The 23020-nt window shown below is 34.7% G+C and overlaps 1 pseudogene; it reads left to right on the forward strand.

The window, feature by feature from the left end:
• Nucleotides 1-21795: 21795 nt before the first annotated feature.
• Nucleotides 21796-21999, forward strand: LOC118356299 (annotated as a pseudogene).
• The last annotated feature ends 1021 nt before the right edge of the window (nucleotides 22000-23020 follow it).

The raw sequence follows: 23020 nt of genomic DNA on the forward strand, positions 1-23020 counted from the left end.
AGGGAATGGAAAGACATAAAAAGAATAGATCAGAATGGTAATTTCTACTCATCTCTGAGATCAGAGAGAAAGTTAAGATTCCCTGCTGCTCTCAGGGAAAGAAAAGAAGGGGAGAAGAAAGAGTTTGATTGTAGAGAAATGGTCTAGGAGCTCTGTTCTCCAGTGCCTCGGATGCCTGTTTCTAGTCTACTCCTGTCTCAAAACCAGTGACCCAGTAAGTTCTGAGTGTACCTTAACAAGAAACTAGAGAGCAAAGGGCAGAGTGAGCCCAAGCATGAAGTGCTACATATCCTGAGAGTTAGAGCCATGCTTTGGCCTGGAAACAAAGTAACAAATGATTCTGATTCTCCAAGCCTGGTTTTGAAGGAGCAGAGCAGCTAGAGGGAAGGATCCAGATGGTCAACATTGATGCACCTTTTTGTGTCTGTCTTTGTGGATCACTGACTAAAACGACTAGGTTTATTAGAACACAGTGGATACCCAAGGAGAAAAAAATAACTGTTTCTTCCTAAGATGTTTTGGAACCATGCATTCCTTCCAGAACTAAAATGCAACCCTAGGAAATATGGGTAGAATAGTTGGGTTACAAGGAACGTTACGAGTTGGATTATGGGGTTCTGCCCCTGATTTTGAAAAATAAAATAAAGTAATTGGATTAAGTAAAAGATAATATAGAAAAGATACAGTTCTTACATGTCTAAATTGTGGACAGAGAGTGCTCTATTAAAGGCACCATACTAGGCATGGGGAAGACAATGGTGACACAAGAGATGTAGATGCCATTATCAGAGTTTACCTTTGGCGAGGGAGAAAAATGTTCAATCATGAATCCTTTAACATACATGAAAATAAAAGTCCAATGTGTTGTTACACAGTATATTGGAATGATTTTTTGTATGTGTATTTGTTAGTTTTGTACTTGGGACCAAAGAAAACTTTTCTGAAAATGTTACATTTTACTGGGAGAGGATGAATGGATATGAGTCGTTCGGTTAAAACCAGAGGAGAAGATTGTTCTAAGAAGGAACACACACACACACACACACACACACACACACACACACACACACATCCTGATGTGGGAAATAGTTTTATACTTGCAAGGCATAGGGATGAAAGCCACTAAGGAAGGAAAATGATGAGGCTGGATTAGAGAAGGGAGTGGAGAGGCGGGCAGGTGCCAAATCCAGTAGGAAGTCAAAGGCCATATTGTGAACTGTTCACATGAGCATAAGAGCAATGGGTTGTCATTGGAATATTCTGATCTGGAGGAGACACTGATATACATTTGAAGAAATGTATATCAGTGATATACATTTATATACATATGTACATATATACAATGTATATATATATGTATACATTGTATACATATATACAATGATATACACTGATATACATTTGAAGAAAACCATTGTGATTAATGTGCACAGAGGAAGTTGAGAGAGTGGGAATCCTGGAATTAAGGAAACCAGTAGGAACATGTTTATCTGGCAAGTGTGATCTGTCTTCCATTAGGATTATGGTCGTGGAGATGAAAAGTGAAGAAGGGCAGAGAAGAGATTTTTGTCAGTTTCGGAGAAGAAAGTAAGATAATGGATTTAATATGTAGAGTTAAGAGAATGAGGTGATTGGTAGGACAAAGTGGGAAAGCAGGAGGGACTGTCAAAGACCAAACAGACCTAAGTTTCTGGCTTTTATAGCTGGATGATGTTCCTGTCATTCATTTAGATATACATTGTTGATTCTCAGTTTGGGGGTTATCTTGCTAAAATACAGACTCTGATTCGTTAGACCTGCGGCAGGCCTAATCTGCATTTCTAAGAAGCACTCAGGTGATGCTGGTGATGCTGGTCCTCATTGTACACTTTGATCATGGTGGATACAGAAAACAGGAAGAAGAGGTAGGATGCCATGGACCCAACAGCAAGCTCAAACTGGGACATACCAGGGCCTGAGGAACAATGGCACAGACAAGTGGAAATTACCCCAAGATAATCGGTTTTAGGTTGATCAATTAATCAGTGGCCTCGAAACAATATATCAATACCAAGGACATGCTAACTGCAGATTAAATGCTTAGTAGACAGGATGTGGTTCCACCACCAAGCTTGTGATTGAATTAAATGGGTTATTTGATCCTTTCTCCCCTGCCTATACATGACATCATCCTGGGTACACTCAGATGCACGGATTCATCTAAGCTTACACATTTTTGTTTACTTCTTTCTGTTGTTACAAAAGCATCATATTTTGAAAACTCCAAAGATAATGGCATATAGGTCATTTCACAAAAAATAAGTATGTAACCTGTGTCTGTTTTATATTAATTCAATAATCATTTGTTAAGTCAATAAGTGATTTAGTGGGAATTGTATCAATTACTGCTCACTTGGCTCTTGATTTGGGTCTTTTCCTTTTGTTTTGTAATCTGTACATTCTCAGATTTTAAAAAAACAGTGAAAAGGCATTCTTTAAAACAATTTTAACTTGGGCGCCTGGGTGGCTCAGTTGGTTAGGCGACTGCCTTCGGCTCAGGTCATGATCCTGGAGTCCTGGGATCGAGTCCCGCGTCGGGCTCCCTGCTCGGCGGGGAGTCTGCTTCTCCCTCTGACCCTCTTCCCTCTCGTGCTCTCTCTCGTTCTCTCTTTCTCAAATAAATAAATAAAATCTTTAAAATAAATAAATAAATAAAACAATTTTAACTTAATTAGCAATCATTTAAACCCTGAGTACCATGGCGCAAACTGCTCCTAACACCTAAAGAATACTGATGATATGTGTTTATATAAACTTTGAGACCCTGTGAACAGACAGGAAATCACCCCAACTCCATGAGTCTGACTGGGAGGGAGGTAATTCCCAGTAGGGTGTATTTAGTACCACGAAAAAAGAAATCAGAGGTTGCTAAGATTCAAACTATTTAGTTGCTTCATAGAAGAGTAACTCATTATTTCTTTTTAATGTAGCACATCCAGATAGGAAAATCACCTTCCCATATTAACCAAACCCCTTTAAGTCTCATGGTTCAATAATACCAGGGTCCAAGGGGCATTGAGTAAAGGGAAGCCCTGATTCTTCAGAGAAGTCCTCTGATGGCCTCTCCTTTCCATGCAGTAAACAGAAAATCAGCTTATGTAAGATTTATTGTAAATGAGCATTTTAAAATTCCAAAGGTTTCTCTTCGGTAATCCAGAATGAAAGCATAATTATTCGAATCACCTTAAATGATTTTCTTAGCTTTGGAACTAAAATTTATTCATTTCTAATAAATTTATTGTGACATTTATTCATCTGGCATTTTTTATCTGAGGTTAACACACTTAAATATCTGTTATTATCAAACAGCTTGAAGATAACTGCTGTTTTTAGATAATACCAAGCAAAGTTAAAATAAACAGATCAAAACAACTAGAACAAATTCATCTTCTATCAAAGCATCTTAATGTTAATATTTCTTATTTTAATTAGTTTTCTTCTCAAACTGTAGGTAGGCCATTGCAAGTTAAATTACCTCTAATTAGACTTTTTAATCTTTAAATTTCAATCATTTTGATCCATGATAATCCACTTAGATTGAAAATTATCTTCTCTGGTTTACTTAATTTTGAAAATGCTACATATATCACTTGCAATTTTTTTTTTGCTAATTATAATTTGACACTAATATGTTTGTGAAGAATGACATATCACTACAATAAAAATAACTATATTTCAATATAATTTTGAAATACCATAAATACAGTTGAATGAAATTACCTAGGATAATGAGGGAGACAAAGGAAGTCTTTGGTCTATCATTTTTTTAACAAAATAACATCCACTTTCTAAAAGAACTCTTTGCTAATATCAAGAATAGAAATTTGTCTAACCTCAGAGACTTATTTTTCCTACAAGTGCTCAGTTGTCTTCACATTCCTTTACTGCCAAATTGACAGGTAGAAATATGTATGGAGGAAAAGATGAGAAAATAAAAATCAAAAAATAGGAACATTCCAAGAAAACATAGGTACATGAGTGACTTGTCTATGATAATCACCAAATATTGAGAAATCTCTATGACAATTTATAATTGCTACGTATTAGGCTGGAATTAGACATCCACGTTTCTTCCAAAATGCTGAATCACTAGTGACTGAGGGAGCTCACTCTTTTGACATAGTCAATCTCAAGGAACAAGGGAAGAAAAAATATGAAAATAAAGGGAAAGTTATGTGTAAATCTCAGGGAGACTAAGGCTGATGTGAACTAATGTGGTGGTATGAACCATGGCTTTCTCAGGGCTTTGCGGTAGCCCTCTTTTTTTGAAAGAGAGTGAGAGAGAGAGAGTGAGAGAGAGTGAGAGAGCTCACAAGTGGTGTGTGGTGGGGAGAGGCAGAGGGAGAGAGAGAACCTTAAGCAGGCTCCATACCCAGGCGGGAGCCCTACACAGGCTTGATTTCATGACCCTGAGATCGCGATCTGAGCTGAAGTCGAGTCAGAAGCTCACCCCGCTGAGCCACCAAGGCGCCCACACCACAGCCATCCTGATCAGAGTTGTAGGGTGAATGCCCTTAATAGTAAGAGCAAGGAAGTGGTGGACAGCCTAGAGGAGAGGTAAAAGGAAAACAAGAAGGTCACCTTCCACCTGTTTCTCCTGATCCCAGAAATGACAGATTATAATGCCATGACTCTAAAGCATGGCTTACAGTGCAGTCACCTGAGGGAACAGTTATAAGTTCCAATGTCCAATGCACACCCCCAACCAATTAAATCAGAATCTCTGATTATTGGATTTTCTTCCTGTATTGCACGTCCTAGGATATCTAATACCAACTTGAAAAAAAAATGGTATTGATTTTATAGAGAAGATTGTCATACTTCATCCTTAAGTATGGTATTTCTTATACATTAGTTTTGTAGACACCATTTGTTAAATAAGTATTTATCAAGAATTAACATTTAGGGGCACCTGGGTGGCTCAGTCATTAATTGTTTGCCTTCGGCTCAAGTCATGATCCCAGGGTCCTGGGATCGAGCCCCGCATTGGGCTCTCTGCTCGGCGGGAAGCCTGCTTCTCCCTCTCCCACTCCCCCTGCTTGTGTTTCTTCTCTTGCTGTGTCTCTCTCTGTCAAGTAAATAAATAAAATCTTTAAAAAAAAATTTACATTTAATTCTATCAAATGCCTTTTTTTTGCATCTATTGTGATGCTCAAAAGTGTTCCCTCTAGTCTGTCAATGTAGTGAATTTTCTTTGTTAATTTTCAAAGGTCATACTAATTTAGGATTTCTGTAACACAAATTAACCAATAAGTTTTACTTATTTAATGTATTGACTAGATAAGCTAATATTTCCTTTAGGGTTTTTTAAATGTTATTTGTTAGCTCATTTGCTTATATGTTTAATGTAAAATCTTCAATTTTGTTATCAAGAACATTATAACCTCATAAAATAAATTGAGAATTACTCCCATTTTCTCTTTTCTCTGGAAGAATTTTATATGAGATAAATGTTAAGTCTTACTTAAGTATTTGAAAGAAATCAGCAGTATGACATGAAGATGACTTTCTGGGAAGATTTTTAAATACATATTCAATTTGTATATAATAATTTCACATGTACATTTTTTGGAAGAGTTTGGTGTCTTGTGTTTTTCTATGAATTTAGGTGTTTCATCTAAATTTTAAATGTATTGAGCGTTTTTATTTTTTATGAGTGTTGAAAGGTTAATTTGCTTTCTCCTTTTTTTCTGAGCTTTATTGAGCTACAGTTGATAAACTAAAATTTCATATATTTAATGTATACATTTTAATGAGCTTGGATATATACATATACCTATGATACCATCTACCACAGTTAGGGTACTAAACATACCTATTATCTCCAAAAATTCCTTGTGTTCTTTTGTGTATGTATTTGTGTGTCTGTGTGTGTGTGTGTGTGTGTGTGTGTGTGTGTGTGTGTGTGTAAAGGTAATAACACTTGGTGGGGAGGGGCGTGGAGGGATGGGGAAACTGGGTGATAGACATTAAGGACAGCACATGATGTAATGGACACTGTGTGTTATATAAGACTGATGAATTGGTGACTTCCACTTCTGAAACTAATAATATATGTTAATTTATTGAATTTAAGGTTTAAAAATTAAAAAACAAAATTCTTATAAAAATATTCAAAAAAAGAACATGATATGAGGACTATCTTCTTAACATATTTTAAAGGGTACAGTATTGTGCTGATAACTATATGTACTATGTTGTACAGCAGCTCTCTAGAAATCATTCATCTTGTACGACTGAGACTTTATACATATTGAGCAACAATTCCTCATTTTAAAAAATCTCTATATAGGATACATGTTATGGACGAAATGTTTGTGTCCCCCTGCAAATTCATGTGTTGAAATGTATTCCTCAATGCAATGGTTGTTAGGGTTGGTGGCAATCATGAGGATGGAATTAGTCCCCTTATCAGAGAGACTGCAGAGAGCTCTTTGCCCTTTCTCCTATGTGAGGAACAGCGAGAAAAATGGCCATCTATAAACTAGGAGGCAGAGCCTCACCATACATCAGATCTGTTAATACTTTTGTCTTGGACTTCCCAGACTCCAGAACTGTGAAAAATAAATTTATTTTCTTTATAAGGCACCCAGTTTAGCATATTTTGCTATAGCAGCCTGAAGACACTAAGACACTCTGTATTTGACCCCCCTTTTTTTCTTGACACTTACTCCTTGTCATGTTGTCTTCTAGTCTTGATCAATCTTGCCACAATCTTCTTATAATTTTGTGAAATTATGTCTCATAATTAATGTCAATCAATGTTTTTAAGCAACACAATTTTAGATTTCTTGATCTTTTGGGTTTGGTGAGTATTTCATTGACTTGTGTTCTCATTTTCATTATTTTTTTTTACTGGTATTTTCTTTGGATTTGTTTATTTGTTTATGCATACTAACTTATGGGGATATTTTTTAGTTAATTGATTTCTAGCATTTCTTTTGCAATATATGCATTTAGTACTATTAATTTGCCTCTAACCATGACTTTAATACTTCTTATGAGTTTTGCTATGTTGCATTTTCAATGTTATTGAGTACAAAAATTTTTTCTAATTTTCATTGTGACTTCTCTGTTATTTAGTGGATTATTTTGAAATATAAGTTAATGCATAATTTCTGCATTTTGTTTTTCTGTTTTTTTTATGCCATCCTGTGAGTTACTTGAACTTTTTTAAAAGTCTCATTTGATTTCTCTATAGTTTTGAGTGTATCTCTCTGTATAGTTTTTTTTAACTGATTGCTCCACATATTATATGCACATAATTTATGACAGTCTACCGATGTCATCCTCTTACCAGCTGAATGAAATCTAGAAATCTTAAGTCTTTTTGATTCCTTTACCTTCCCTCATTTATAATATAACTGTCTTCAAAAAATTTCCTCCACATACAAGTAGAAACATACCAGAAAGTCTTAACAGTTTTTCTTACCATCAAAAGTAATTTAGAAATCTCAATGGGAAGAGAAATGCCATATTTTTGGTTACCTAGTTCTTTCTTCCTTTCAACTATTCCAAAAAGAATGAATGAATGAATGAATTGGTGAATGAATGAATGGTTTCCTTTCCATTCAGAGAACTTCCTTTGGTTGTTTTTTAGGCTAAATCTGCTGATTACAAATTCTCTTACTTTTCCTTTATCTGAGAATATTTTGGTTTCCCCCTCACTCTTCAATAATATTTTTGATGGATATAAAGTTCTGGGTTGACATTTCTTTTATTGTAGCATTTAATAAATACTGTGACCACGCTGTTTCTTTGTTAAAAATCCTCTGTCATTCACATTTTTTTAAACTCTTCTATAGGCAAGAGGTTACTTTTCACTGACAGTTTTCAAGGTATTTTCTTTTTCTATCATTTTCAAATATTTTATTTTGATATGTCCTGACATGAATTTGAATTTATACTGTTTGAAGCACACTAAGCCTCTTGAATCTATAGGTCTATGTCTTATGACAAATTTGGGGTTCTTTTTCAGCCATTATTTCTTCAAGTAACTTTTCAGCCCTAATTTCTTTCTGGTGTTTTGCTGAGACATTGAGGGCATGAACACTGAATCTTTTGCTGTGGTTCCACATGTCCTTGAGACTCTCTTCAGATTCCTTATTCTATTTTCTTTCCGTGGATCACATCAGGTAATTTCTGTTGCTACATCTTCAGTTCATTGATTCTTTTCTCTATCAATTCTGTCACACAGCCCATCCACTCAGCTTTTTATGTAGGTTATTACATTTTTTCATTTCTCATACTTAATTTGCTTTTGCTTTATAACTTCTATTTCTTTGCTGAGAATTCTAAATCTTTGCTGAAGCTTTCTATTTTTTTTTTCAATTTCCCCAAGTGTGTTTATAAATGCTCAGTGAAGTATCCTGAGTAAGGTTTCATCTAAAGGGGTTTGTGGGACACCTGGCTGTCTTAGCTGGTGGAGCATGCAACTCTTGCTCTTGGGGCTGTAAATTCAAACCCCATGTTGGGTGTTGAGATTAAAGACAAATAAAGTCTTTAAAAAAATAATAATTAAATAAAGGGGCTTGAGCCTAGATTCCCAGTCCTTTTTTGCTTCAGGGAGTCTTTAGTGTCTCAGTAATTTTTTCATGTTTTTTCTAGGTCAAAAGATATGCCTAATGATGCCATTCATTTGGCATTAGAGCCAAAAGATTCAATTACGAATTATGTCATAATGACACTATTAATTTGATAACATAAGGTACATACTTGGAAATAAAATTAACATTTTATAGAAAATAATTTAATTTACCTATAGAATTATTTATTTTGTTTAATTCATTGTGCATATATTTTATTAAAATAATACCATTACCATTCTTCAAGAAGCAATATTACATACTAATATTATATAATAATAGTATGGTGTGCCTTTGGGGCAGAGCTCATTTTTTAATATCTGAAATCTGTTTGAACACCGTCTTGCTCTTTTTTTGTTTTTTGGATGTTTGTACAATACATTTTTTTTTTTCACGGCAACTACCAAAAGCTTCGCCCCACAAAACTATCATTAAAACTATTGTGTGAGGTTTAATGTTTAAGCTACGAACTATTTTAAATTAGTAATTTGTGCATCATCTGTCAGAAGTTGCTGTGTGACAAATATTTAAAATAATTATGACAGCACTCAGCTTGCTTCAGTTTGTCTCAGCTCACAGTTTAGGAACCATGGATCCAGGGACATAAAATCATTCTACGTCTCAAATGATTCTCAAAATCATTATTTTTTCAATATCTGTTACCCAAGCAAAAATAACCAGGTATACAAAGAGACCAGAAATGTGATCAAACGCTAAGACATGATATAATGTAAGTCATCCATAGAGGTTTCAGATTATAGGGCACAGTCTTACTATGTTTTAAAAAAAGACACTATGTAATATAGATTTATAAAATATGGGAATTCCAGAAATAAGGATACAATAGTTGCCTAAGGAAGGTGAGGATTTATATGATTTATAGTAGGATGAACCTCAATATTTGTTCTAGACATGAAGGTAATTCTAGCATAATATCTACGGAGAAGGAGTGTTTAGTAAAAGGGCTAAAAATCTGTCTCCATAATAAGAAATCTTAGAACCTTAAATGAATATGACTTTTGTTTTACAACCTTTAATAAACCTAATATTTTTTTACCTCTACACTGTAAATATTGATCTTGATGAGCCTCATGTGAGAATTTGTGCTCTTTCTTATATTTTTATGAGAAAAGATGAATTTTGTGGAGCTTTCTCTTTCTGTAGTTTGCAATACAGAACATAATACTTTTTCCTGTTTTTTTTCTTTAATATAGAATTACATGGCTTATTGAATATGTTCTTTCAAATTTTGTTTATCCCTTTTGGTTTACCATTTTGATGTGTCATATACTCCTATAACCTCCTCACCCCCTCAACTGGGCACTGCTTTAAATAAAAGATAAATTATTTCCCCGGTGCTGGAAAAAATACAAAAATAATCATGAAAAAACCAACAAGTCCCGGGTACTTACAGAAATAATGGATATTGGGGAGAAAAGCTCCCAAGACATAATACAAAAATGTCTCACTTTTTAAAGTCCCATTTTAGAAACTTAGATTGGGTAAGTAAGTAGGTTAGAAAAAGCATCAGTAATTAAATGATGGCCATATATTAGTAGACCATTAAACATCAATAATTAAATGGTGATGCTGTATCAGTGGCTGTTTCAATGATTAAGCCATGTGTAACAAAAATAATGTTGCTTTTTTTAAGGTTGAAATACTAAAATCAGCCTCACATTCTCAATCTTGACTTCTGAAAACATTAATAAAATAACTCCTAATATTTTTATGGATGAGATGAAGAACTGTAGTTAAATGAAATTGCAGCAGGCTTTTCTCTACCTATTGAAATATGAAATGGTTTTGCTTGAGTCATAGCTTTCTTTTTCCTAAAATAGTATGTCTGCGGAGCTCTGAGATCTCCCCCCTTCCGAATAGATGACACCTTCAACTGAATTTTTCAATTTACTTATTTTCAACTGAACAATTTTTCAACATTTTAAATGAGAGTGAACTTTGAAGCACTTTTGTTTTTTGGTTTTGGGGTTTTTTTGAGAGAGAGAGGGCAAAGAGGGCATGTAGGGGCAGAATGAGAGGGAGAGGAAGAGCTCCAAGAAGGCTCTACACCCAGCGTGGAGCCAGACCTGGGGCTCGATCTCACCACCCTGAGATCATGACCTGAGCCTAAATCGAGTTGGACACTTAACCGACTGAGCCACCCAGGCGCCTCTGAACCACTTTTAAGTCACTTGCATATATCATTAGTAATATCTGAAGGTATGTATTACATGTATGAATTAAAACATTTTGAACAGGAACCAAACATATTCTGCTTTTTAACTTTTTACAAGTTAATTAACTCTTAGGTTGATAAAACATGTTTTTAAAACTTGAAAAAGCATTACTTACAGGAACAAAATAAACCTGGAAGAAGACTTGTGATGGCATGATATGAATTTTGAGTTTCACATACTTAGCTCACCATTTAATGGATCATGGGTACACTAATTTTATATAAAAAATTATACACTAATTTTACATATATTTAACACTAAGCATGTTTGTTAGATGGGCTTTATTAGTTTTTATTTGTAGTAATGCTTTCTTTATTGTTAGTTTCAAACTATTCTATAATTATATTTTTGTTTTCTCTTTGATCCAAAATAATGATTTAAAAATTCTTTCATGATTGAGGTATTTCTTGGTATTTTTGTTGCTCTTATTTGTTCTTTGTACATTTTAGTTGGGATCAAGCTTCACTGAATTTTTATAAGAACATTGCAGCTTGGTTATTCCTAGTTTGCAGAAGGTCAACTTTTCTTCATTATCTTTTTTATTTTAAAAAGTGGTACTCAAAAACAAGGCATGGAGGACACAGATTATGATAAATGTTTCCCTTATCTGCAAACAATTCATTTTCTTTGAGTACATTTTATCATTTCTTTCCTGTTTGCTCTGTCAAAGACCAAAGATATGTAAAATTGTCTCATAGTTATTTTAAGCCCGTGTCTATTTTTCTAACAGTACCTCTCTATATGTCGAAGCCACATCACATGGTTAATAAGTGAATGTAAAAACTGTAGCACTATTATGAGTAAACTCCTTCTGCATTGGAAATAAAGGCCAGAGAGTACCTCCTCTCATATATTCCTTTTTTTACTTAAAATACACTCTGTTTAAAATGAACTTTAGTTTGACTTTGTATCTGTCTACTGTATTGTTTTATCATTTAACTTTACCCTTTCTATATCAGTTTGTTTTAGTTCTGTCTCTTGTATATCTCAGGTTGGATTTGTTTTTTCCCTACAATCTGTATTTTAATATATTTACTCAAATTTCAAATTAATTACTATTCATTAACTTAAAATCACACAATGATTAAACAGTAGAGCCAGAGTTTCAACATGTAACTGCAATTTTTTTTTAAAGATTTTATTTCTTTTTTTGACAGAGAGAGACACAGCGAGAGAGGGAACACGAGCAGGGGGAGTGGGAGAGGGAGAAGCAGGCTTCCCTCTGAGCAGGGAGCCCGATGCGGGGCTCGATCCCAGGACCCTGAAATCATGACCTGAGCCGAAGGCAGACGCTTAATGACTGAGCTACCCAGGCGCCCCATGTAACTGCAATTTTTAAGCCGTATGTTACCAAAAACATAGATTTTGAGTATTACACAACAAAAATAATAGTTTTCTTTGTCAACTTTAAAAACTTGAGCTACAGTATCGTCAGTTTGGGGTGACTGAAAGTTGAGTTTTCAAAATTAATTTCTCACTACTTATTCCTATTCATGGTTAGTGTTAACTGCAGATCATCAATGTTTAGATTTTGGTCTTTGTACATGATATGAATTATTTTTTAGCTTAAGAAACTTTTAATATAATTTCAATTCAACATTATCCATGTGCAATTAGTTCTATGAAACTGTTTTTTCTTTCACATATATTGATTTGGGTTCATACATAAGATATCTTCATTCCATGCCTTTAACAAACACAAAACATGTGATGAGATTATTGAAAAAAATCTTAAGAGATAATAAATAATACCCTGTCCCTACCTTTCACCATGATCTTTTATGGAGTATGTAGACCAACAATAAGTGTTATCTACTTGGCAGTCACATATGAAATATTGAAATAAATTATGTCAAAAAGGCTAACTGTTAACACTAAGCCTACTTATTGATAGAATGATACATCACAGAATTTATCACAATCATTAATACATGTTGTTTCTGTATAGTTGTCAACAATTCAACTTGAAAGAAATTCTAGTCAATATTTTCCAGTAACTTAAGCAGTACAAAGTATACAAAAGTAGTCATGTGTGGCCCCTTGCCTGGGAGACCTCACAGCCTAACGGTAATGCTTCTCGAAGTGGCATGTCAGAGTGATGTTTCATAAAGGGACCAGAAGAGGACAAAGGTCTGTGCATGGAAATAGCAAGACAAAACCTCCTATTTAATATTATAACTTATTTTTCTTTTTTCTTTTCTTTTTTTTTCTTCTTTTGCTCTTGAGAAGTGAATAAGTTCTGAATTGCTTTTATATTTTGAAGCTACTATTTTATAATGAAAAGTGTTATTCACTATAAAAGGACTTTCTTCCCTCCTAAATTATAAGCTTCATAAGGAAGGAAACATATCTGTTTTTGCTTAATCATTACATAGCACAGTATTTGATGCAAATAAATGCCCAACAAATCCCTGTATAAATGAATACACAGACTAAAGTTCAACAAAAATCTTCTTGAGTAGTAGAGCGTGGATTAAAACTATTGAGAAATGTAGCAAAAAAATGGGTCTGTATCTGTTCTGGGTGCTCTTTCCTGCTTTATGGTGATAGGAATTCTGGGTAAGGGGTTGTACTGTCATGTTAATAAGAGGGAGAAGCTCCAACAGATGGACAGAAAGGTGTGGGAAGCCTGGAATCATGTCAAGGTACAGAGAGGACTGTTTGGCAATTCAAAATCTTCAGGTTGACTGAAAAGCCTGTGGTGTAGGCAATGTGTGTCTTGCAGAGAGATGGAACAGGCAAGCCAACCTTGGCTTGATGCCTCGAGGCAGGAGAGAGAAGCAGAACTGGGTGTCGCATCTTCTCTGACATTTTCTGTCTTGTAATGAAGTTAACATTAATAATGACACAGCTCTTAACCATTTGGAGTGATATTGCTTCAGGAATGTTCAAACTTAGAGGGAAAGTTATTTAAATGAACATCATATAGTTTATCTGAAAAATATAAAAATCACAGTCTGTCTCAGTGGGTTGTTATGAGGTTGTAGTGAGATCGTGAAGGAGAAGATTTAGCGGAGTATTTACTGAGGCAGATTTCAGTAAATTTTTGCCAAGCAACCAGTGACAAAGCCAAAATATAACTTTTAACTATGGGCATTGTTACAAATAGCTTCCCTGCTTTTAAAATATTACTCCAATAATTTTAAAACTTAAACCAAGAACTCTATGAAGACGATCAAGTAGGTAAAACAATGGCAGTGCTAAGCAAAGTATGAAGTATAGAGGTATGGTTTATTTTTTTCAGGACTGACAATCACATTTTATTTGCATGCATGACAACAATAGTTTAAGCTTAACAATCAAACCAGTATTATCAGATAACTGCATTCATCCCGGTTCCATTTTTTTTCTAGATTAATAATTTATTCCTATTATTTTGCCACATGAGATGTCCATCCTTGTAGGAGTTAAGTATTTATTGCTCTTGTATCATATCCAGGTTTGATGCCAGAGTGTCAACCCACAAGCAACATACCTACCTCAAACTTTTGCTTATCTTATTGTAAATCAGAAAGTTTCCAAGCTGTCAATCAAGATTTTTCCCATTTGAGATGGAATCTAGATATGAGCCATCTTGATGTACAAGACTATTCAGCTATTTTCTGTTCACCAAGAAATACAGAAACAACAAAAAGAAGGTTATAATATGACTGAACTCCATTTTTCAGTCTAGATAGACATAAAAATAATAATTTCATCAATCTATTTTGGAAAATAGAGACAACATTAGGCATGGATTATATAAGATTACCTCTATATGAAAAATGGTGGTAAGTAATAATATAATACTGAGGCAAAAAAAAGAGAAAGGAATTAAAAGAGAATATAATTATTTATGTTAAATCTAAGTTGTCAAATTTAGCAAACTATGATTCCATAGTGAAAAGTGTTGTGGCCTCTTTAGGAGCCACAAATAATCAAGATCTTGATATTTTGTCTCATAAAAGTATAGTTCCCCATTAACAGAACTCTATGAGGCCTGGGAAAAGGCAATTGTTTGATCTGACCCATTGGTAAAATGCTAACCCCCTGGTGAGCTCCTACTTAGTTACTTGTAAAATACTTACCAAATTTTATTCACAGGAAGGAACAAAGAACTATATACATATATATGTGTGTTATTATAATATAAACAAAAGTAAATGAAAGATTTAAGAGAATGATCAACCAAGATGTGCAAAGTAACCTCAGTATCAAAATGCAAACTTTATTTTACATAACAAAACATCATCTAAATAGAATTAATCTATTTTTAAATCTTCCTGTAAATCTATTTTTGGAGAAAGAATCACTTTATTGTGTTAGGAATAATGCTATTCCTAAGTGATTTCTTAAACTGAGAAATATTATTTTAAAATATTTTCTTTTTTTTCTTCAAAGATAAAATTCGTTTTCTTTTAAACAACAAAAGAATAAAATCGTATTGTATGCTGTGCTCTTAGCATTTGACATTTAGAGGCATGAATGATTGATAACTCTACTTTACTTAGCAGGGAGATTAATCTGTATGTAGATTCAAAAGTAGGAAGAAAGAGACATTCACATTTCTCTTTTATACAAGGACTGCTGTAAATTAGAGGTGCCAAAAAGTAATTTGTCAATTTATATGCACAGAAGTAACTCTATTTTTGTTTAAATGTCTGAACATTAATGTTTCCCAAAGAAGGTAACCAGTACTTATTTGAAATATCATAAATTTATAATTTATGTCCGTGAAGTTACCTTCTATCCTTTTATTGGTGATTCACTGAGCAATTTAGAAAGCTATTCAAGAACCACTGGACATTAGGTTCAAAAATGAGTTGTGAGTAATGGAAACACTGTGCTTGCATCTACAAAGTTTACACGTGAGATTACTACACATTCACAGCACCTATTAATCATAAACTAAGTTTACCATATACTGGAAGAATGTTTTTAAAAAGTTGTTTTGATATCAAGAGCAATATGATTATTAAAATAGTTTGACTTAATTACTCTTTTTTGTCAAAATTTCAATCTAACTGTATTTATGTAATACCCCTCACATCTCATATTTTTTTTCTTATGTACAGTTCTCATATACGTTTTTTCTCATATACATCTCATACTTCCATAAATCTAATTTTACAGTAAGTAGTGAGTTAGCTCACTGGAATCTGATGAATGCAGGATTAATTAACAACAAGAGAAGTCTACATTCTAGTGATGCATTGAACAGAAATGTTTAAAGGGTTTCACTGAATGGAAAGGAATATGATGGTTAAAAGAGGAAACGGAGGAAATGATTACGGCAATGGGAATTCTTGTATGAGGCCCTGGACACATCCTGGGCAGCTGTTACGCCCCCACGAGGAAAGATGGAATTCAAGGTCGGGGGACTGGCTGATACAGCCACGAGCAAATCATGTGGGAGAAAAGAAAGAAAAACTTCTGGAAGGTGGAAGATCTTACAATGAGGACTGAAGAGAAGGGAGAAACAAGACAGACAGAATCAGGAGGATGCGGTGTCATAGGAGCAAAGTAGAGAAACTACTTCAGGAAAGAGGTCAGCTTTATCAACTTCAGGTTAGAACAACGTGAAGACGGAGGGTCGGCTACTGGGTATGACAATGTGGTCATCCGTGACCTCGATTAGGGAATTTTCGTTGAAGTGTTGGGGAGAAGCCTGATTTAAATTCATTTAAGGGAGAATGGAAAGACGGAGACAGCCGGTATGGAACAAAACTGCGAAAATTTCCTAGAAGGAGGGAGAGAGAAATTGAGTGGATGGAGGTTGATGTGGTCAAGAAAAGTTTTGGGGCTTTTTTAAATCATTGCTTATTTATTTGTGTGTTTGGTTGGTTTACTGGTATTTGTTTTGTGTTTGTTTTGACATGGGAGATATTATGACATGCTGAAAAGAATAATCCGATTTATAGTGTAAGTCGGCAGGGCTGATGTAGCCGCATCCCTTGTCAGAAATAATTTTCTAAATATTTTTCATTATGCTTATTTTTCTACCTTTAGAGAATAAAGGGCATTCTGCATCATGCCAGGTGCCCTCTTAGAAAGTAGAGAGGCAAATACTGTCCTCTGTACATTTTGCATGGCATGAAACCTTTATTTACTAAGTTCTCTTCTGCTCTTGGACCAGGAGCTAAAATGTGCTCCAACATGCACTTTTCTCTAAACTCCTACATGATCCTGTAGTGCTTCTGAGTTTCCCTGCTTCGAATGTACAAGTTAGATCTAAAGAGCTGCCTTTCTTGCCAAGAAGGATCTTGACTCTCATAGAGAATAGTGTTCTTTGCTTTCCTGACTAAAGAATTCTCCTCGATCTGGTAACATTCTCTCTTACACCAACTTTTTATTAAAAATTCACTATTTGGATGAAAGGAGGGTCTATTCAATGAATTTGGAGATCAAACAAATTAATACTGAGGCTCACCTGTAATTCTCCTTGACGACAATTTTGGTTTTTACCATCTATGTGACCTTCAAGCAAATGTTTCATTTTCTACCGGACACCAAGATTCCATAATCTTAGTGTTGCCGCAAGAGAGAAGAGTGTAATTAGAAGATAAACAAATTGAACATTGCAACAGCTTGGAGAGTACAGAAACAGACCAATATGTAAGTGGAAATTTGATATATGAAACAGGGGACCACTTATTCTAGGATAGTAGAATAGCTAATTTTCCCTGTGAAAAATAATTTGCTTTTTGTTCCCACTTTAAACCATACCAAAAAAATTTTTTCTAGGTCACTAAATATGAAAGCAAAACTTTAAAGCATTTAGAAGCACATACAGGAGACTGCTGTTCTCAAATCTGAATAGAGGGAGCTTTCTCAAGATAGAAAACCAAAACTATAACAGAAAAGATAAATAAAATAATAAATATATTATAATTTGAGGCTTCTGTTCATCAAAATTTACCATAAGACAATTAAAGGTAAGCTAGGAACTGAGATACTATGTTTGCAGCAAGACAGTATTAGTATCCAGAGTATAGAAAGAAATTCTAAGAAAATGATAGGGATTTCTAATAGAAATATAGTAAAAAAATGATCATCAAACCTAAATGGCAATCAGGGAAGCACAGCATAAACCTGAAATGCACAAAATATTTTCATATGGGGAGGTAGAATTTAACATCTGACAATGAAAAGATTAAGATCAAAAATATTTCCTCTGAAATCCTGTTTCTCAAATACTTTTAGGAAAATTGACAAGAATGCACTAAGACTCCATTCAGACCATCCAGCTCTTAGCCCTTGTTTCTTCCATGTTAAACTTTAAAGTTACATATTTCTTCTCCTATATTTTGCTTTAAAATAAAGTCATTTTATACTTCTAAGGCCAAAAGCTCTTGGTATACCAAAAATATTCATATGGACTGACCTAGACTCGGTTGGGCACTGTAAATGACAATGTAATGACTCAGGGCTGTGGACAACTTTGTTACCCTGCTAGATCCAGCAAAGTTTTCAATACTCACTTCAACAAAAACGCCTCATCTCTGCATTCCTATTCCGCAGTTGGTTGTGTTCTCTAATGTACCTGTTCACACGTCCCATCTCTAGTCCTCTCTCTTTCTACTTAGAGATTTGTTAATGCTTTGATTGCCTTTGCATTTTTGAAGCGCATCCTCATGCATATTTATGAGAATTATGCATAGTGAACAAAACTGGTTGTTTTTTTTTTGCTTTTGTTTTTAGTTGGTTTTTTTAAAGTATAATACTATTAGAAAGGATGACATTCTGTTCTATTTCTTAGCAGCACTGTCTTACATGCAGCCTGATGATCTTCTTTGGGAAATTTAAAAAGCTATCCTCTGGTTGTCAGCTTTGATATAAAATCATAAAATAGAAATCAGATAGGATTTTTGTTTAAACTTTCAATGATGAATTAAACAAAGATAATTTTTAAGCTCAAGGTGATGCTCTTATAATCACAAAAGCTCATAACATTCTCCCAAATGAAGTTTTCAAGGATACCGATGAGGGACACATCTGTTTACTAAGACAGAATGACTCATTCAACTATTGTGTGCCGTGAAGTGTATCCTGTCACTTTTTTCTCTAACATTTAATATTAAGGCTCTGGCTACAGCCTTTACTCACAAAATAATGTTTTATATACTTCATTATATTGACTAATTTACAGTAAGAAGGATATAGCATTGACCTCTAAAATGTATTTTCTATAGGTTTTTTGTTTGAATGCAAGAGTAAAGAGCAAAAGTAATAATGATTGTATAAAGAAAATTATCGTATCTCCCTCAACTAGAAATTATCATTGCTAATGTTGATTTTCTATAAAAATAAATGTATTTTTTAAAGAGTTTATTTAGAGACAGTTGGAGCATGAGGGAAGGGGGCAGAGGGAGAGGGAGATAGAGAATCTTAAGCATACTATGTGCTGAGCACAGAGCCCAGGAGCCTGAAGCAGGGCTCGATCTCATGACCCTGAAATCATGACCTGAGCCAAAACCAAGAGTCTGGTGCTCAACCGACTGAGGCACCCAGGCGCCCATATAAAAATAAATTTATTGGGGTGCCTGGGTAGTTCAGTAGGTTAAGCAGCTGACTCTTGATTTTGGCTCCTGTCATGATCTCAAGGTCCTGGGATCCGGCCCCATGTCAGGCTCAGAGCTCAGTGGGCAGTCTGCTTGAGGATTCTCTCTCTCCCTCTGCCCCTCCCCCCACATGTGCTCACTCTCAAATAATCAATCTTCAAAATTAAATAAATAAATAAATTTATTAAAAATATAAAAGATGTATATGTTATGATATACCACTATATTTTATGCAAATTTTAGCTGATTCCCTAAGTAGTAGTATAATGTAGTGAGTATCAGGAAGAAATGTTTACTCCATAGTTTTGCCAATTCTCCTACTGGCTGAAAGAGTAGATGATTTTACCTGAAAAATGAATAGATGACTCTTGATCTGACAGAAGAAAAGCAGGCAAGAGTGAAGTCAAGGAAACAGCATTGCAAGGCTAAAGATCATGGGATTTGAGGTCTGATAAGCACATTAGAAAAACTAATTTTATACATTCCTTTTTCTGTTAATTAAGGAACTACTTCTACAGCCTAATTTAATCAATTATAATTTAAAACAATATTCTATATTCTTAAGGAAATATAGTCATAAATGACAGTAATAATACAACTATAAAATATAATAAAACTAATTTTTTAAATTACATTTCCTTGTAGTTCTATCATTCTTATCACTTTGCTACTAGGATTTCCAGGAGTATTTAAAAGATATAGGGCTATTTGCATTGTTATAAAGCTTTTATAAGTGGGGCATCTGGTGTTTCAGTCAGTTAAGCATCCAAAACTTGATTTTGGCTCGGGTGGTGATCTCAGGGTCCTGGGATCAAGCCCCATGTCAGGCTCCATGCTTAGCACAGAGTCTGCTTAAGATTCTCTCTCCCTCTCTTTCTGCCTCTCCAGCTCATATGCTCTCTCTCAAATAAATAAATAAAATATTTTTGAAAATTTTTTTTTTAAAGATTTTATTAATTTATTTGACAGAGAGAGACACAGCGAAAGAGGGAACACAAGCAGGGGGAGTGAGAGAGGGAGAAGCAGGCTTCTTGCTGAGCAGGGAGCCCGATGTGGGGCTGGATCCCAGGACGCCGGGATCATGACCTGAGCCGAAGGCAGACGCTTAACTGACTGAGCCACCCAGGTGCCCCTGAAAAGTTTTTATAAACATACGTGAAAAAAAAATTTTTTTAAAGATATAAAATTAGGTACTAATTTCCTCAATTATTTGCACTACCAATTTTAATATAATATATGTAAGACTTAAGATTTTATTCTATTAGATCAAAATGTGTGCATTGTCACCATTTACAGTAGAGATTGCATCTAGATACATAAGGCAACATGCTACTGGAAAAATATATTCTTTCATTAAGGTAAAGATGTGCTTTCACAGAAAAGAGGCACATAGGATGGTAAACATGTAGATGTTACGATTTGGGGCCTTTCTATTGTTTGAATTAATGTTAAGTTTTACAAACGTAGGGAGGAATAGATGTGCCAACCTATGTCTCAAACCTGAGAGTGCAGAATTTGGAATACTCCACAGAGATTAATTTATAAAGATTTGAAGTCTATTCTTCCCAACACTGACCTCAACTATAAATGCCAACAGAGGATATTCACATATATGACAGGAGATCAATATGATGGTGTTATCACTGTAGGGATTTTTTTCTTTATTCTTTGTCCAAATGAAATGTTATTTTTTTACACATTTTTTTTCTCCCTGAGACATAAGGTGAGCTGAGCATGAGTGAAAAGAATTAAGTCTGACAGCAAGGCAGGCAGAGAGAGCCAAGAGGATCAGGAATATACATACACATTGTTTTCTGACTTTGAATTTGGCTTAACTCAATTACACACGAGTATTGCAGGCATATCCGGAGGGTCATTACAATCTATTAATTTATGGTCCTAAAATGCCTTTTACTGTAGTATGTGAAGACAAAAGCAGGACTTACAAGCTAGGATGACAACTCCCTATAGGTTCAGTTTGCACAATGTGAAATGCTGATTACTGTCAACAAAAACACATTCTCATTATATTTTAGGTACATGTAATAATTTGCTTGTATACATGTCTTTACATCCATTTAAGATCAATTTTATTACATAATAAAATGAGTGCAGTTATCAAAAGGAAGAAAAGGAATGCAGTTTTTATTTTTGGGGTTTTTTTTTTTTTTTTTGGATGTGTTTGTTTGTTTTTAATCAGCTAAAATGCCCTGGGACCCACAGATCTTCATATTCAATAGACTACAATTAAATTAGGTGGGATAGTTTGATAAGTTAATGTCTAATTAATGTAAAAATCTTGTGTATTTTAGTGGAACTAGCACTAAATTGGGATTAGTAATAACAGAACACCATAGACTGGTGGCTAATAACATAAATTTATTTTTCACAGTTCTCGCTTCTCGGCCTTTTGGCTAAGATCAAGTGTAGTATTTTTCACAGTTCTGAAGGATGAGAAGTCTCAGATTAAGGCATGGGCACAGTGGGTATCTGGTAAGGTCCACTTCTTGGTCCATGGATGTCTTTTGGCTGTGTCCTCATGGTGGAGCTCTCTGGGGTCTTTAGGACACTAATCCCCTCATGAGGGCCCCAGCTTCATGACCTAGTCACCTCACAAAGGCTCCACCTCCTAATATTATCACATTGAGCATTAGATTTCAACATGTGAAGTTTTGGAGGGACCTAAACATTCAGTCCATAGTAGCACTTTTAAAAGAAGCACAGCATAGGCTGCATAAAGTGATTTCTTTCCAAATTCCCATAGTATATTTAAGAAAGAGGAAAGACAAGAGCTCCTGGGTGGCTCAGTCGGTTAGGTGTCTGCCTTCCGCTCAAGTCACAATCTCAGGGTCCTGAGATTGAGCCCCACATCAGGCTCCCTGCTCAGCGGGGTGTCTGCTTCTCCCTCTCCCTCTGCCGCTCCCCCTGCTTGTGCTCTCTCTCTCTCTTTCTCAAATAAATAAATAACATCTTTAAAAAAAAGAAGAAGAGGAAAGAAGAACTTTGGGAGAAGTTTGTAAAGACACTTTGGAAGTAACAGTTTTCAGGTGGAAGACTATTACAGCTCATTCTCTGATTCTTTTACATAATAGATTGATTTTTTTTTTGTCATTTTGGCTTTATCCCAGTTTTTAGGAAAGCAAATGGAAAATTGATTCCATATATTCAAATTTATTGTCTATAATTATATCATTTAAAGTATACATTGACAACTTTCAAAAATATTGAAAATAAAGCAATAAAGCTTCTATTCTTTTAAAATGGGTTATTTTAAGTGCTAAGTTAGATGTTTATTCAAAATATTTAATTTTAGTATATTTTAAAAGTTATATTTGCTTTTATGAAGTTCATTCCTGCAATATTGTTGTTTAAATGAGAATAATTGGGGCACCTGGGTGGTTCAGTTGTTAAGCGTCTGCCTTCTGATCGGATCATGATCCCAGGGTCCCAGGATCAAGCCCCGCATGGGGCTTCCTGCTCAGAGGGAAACCTGCTTCTCCCTCTCCCACTCCCCCTGCTTGTGTTCCCTCTCTCGCTGTGTCTCTCTCTGTCAAATAAATAAATAAAATCTTTAAAAAAAAAATAAGAATAATCATTGAGAAAACAAAATAGTGCTATG

The sequence above is a fragment of the Zalophus californianus genome, chromosome 14 (assembly GCF_009762305.2).
Source record: "Zalophus californianus isolate mZalCal1 chromosome 14, mZalCal1.pri.v2, whole genome shotgun sequence".
Lineage (NCBI taxonomy): Eukaryota > Metazoa > Chordata > Mammalia > Carnivora > Otariidae > Zalophus > Zalophus californianus.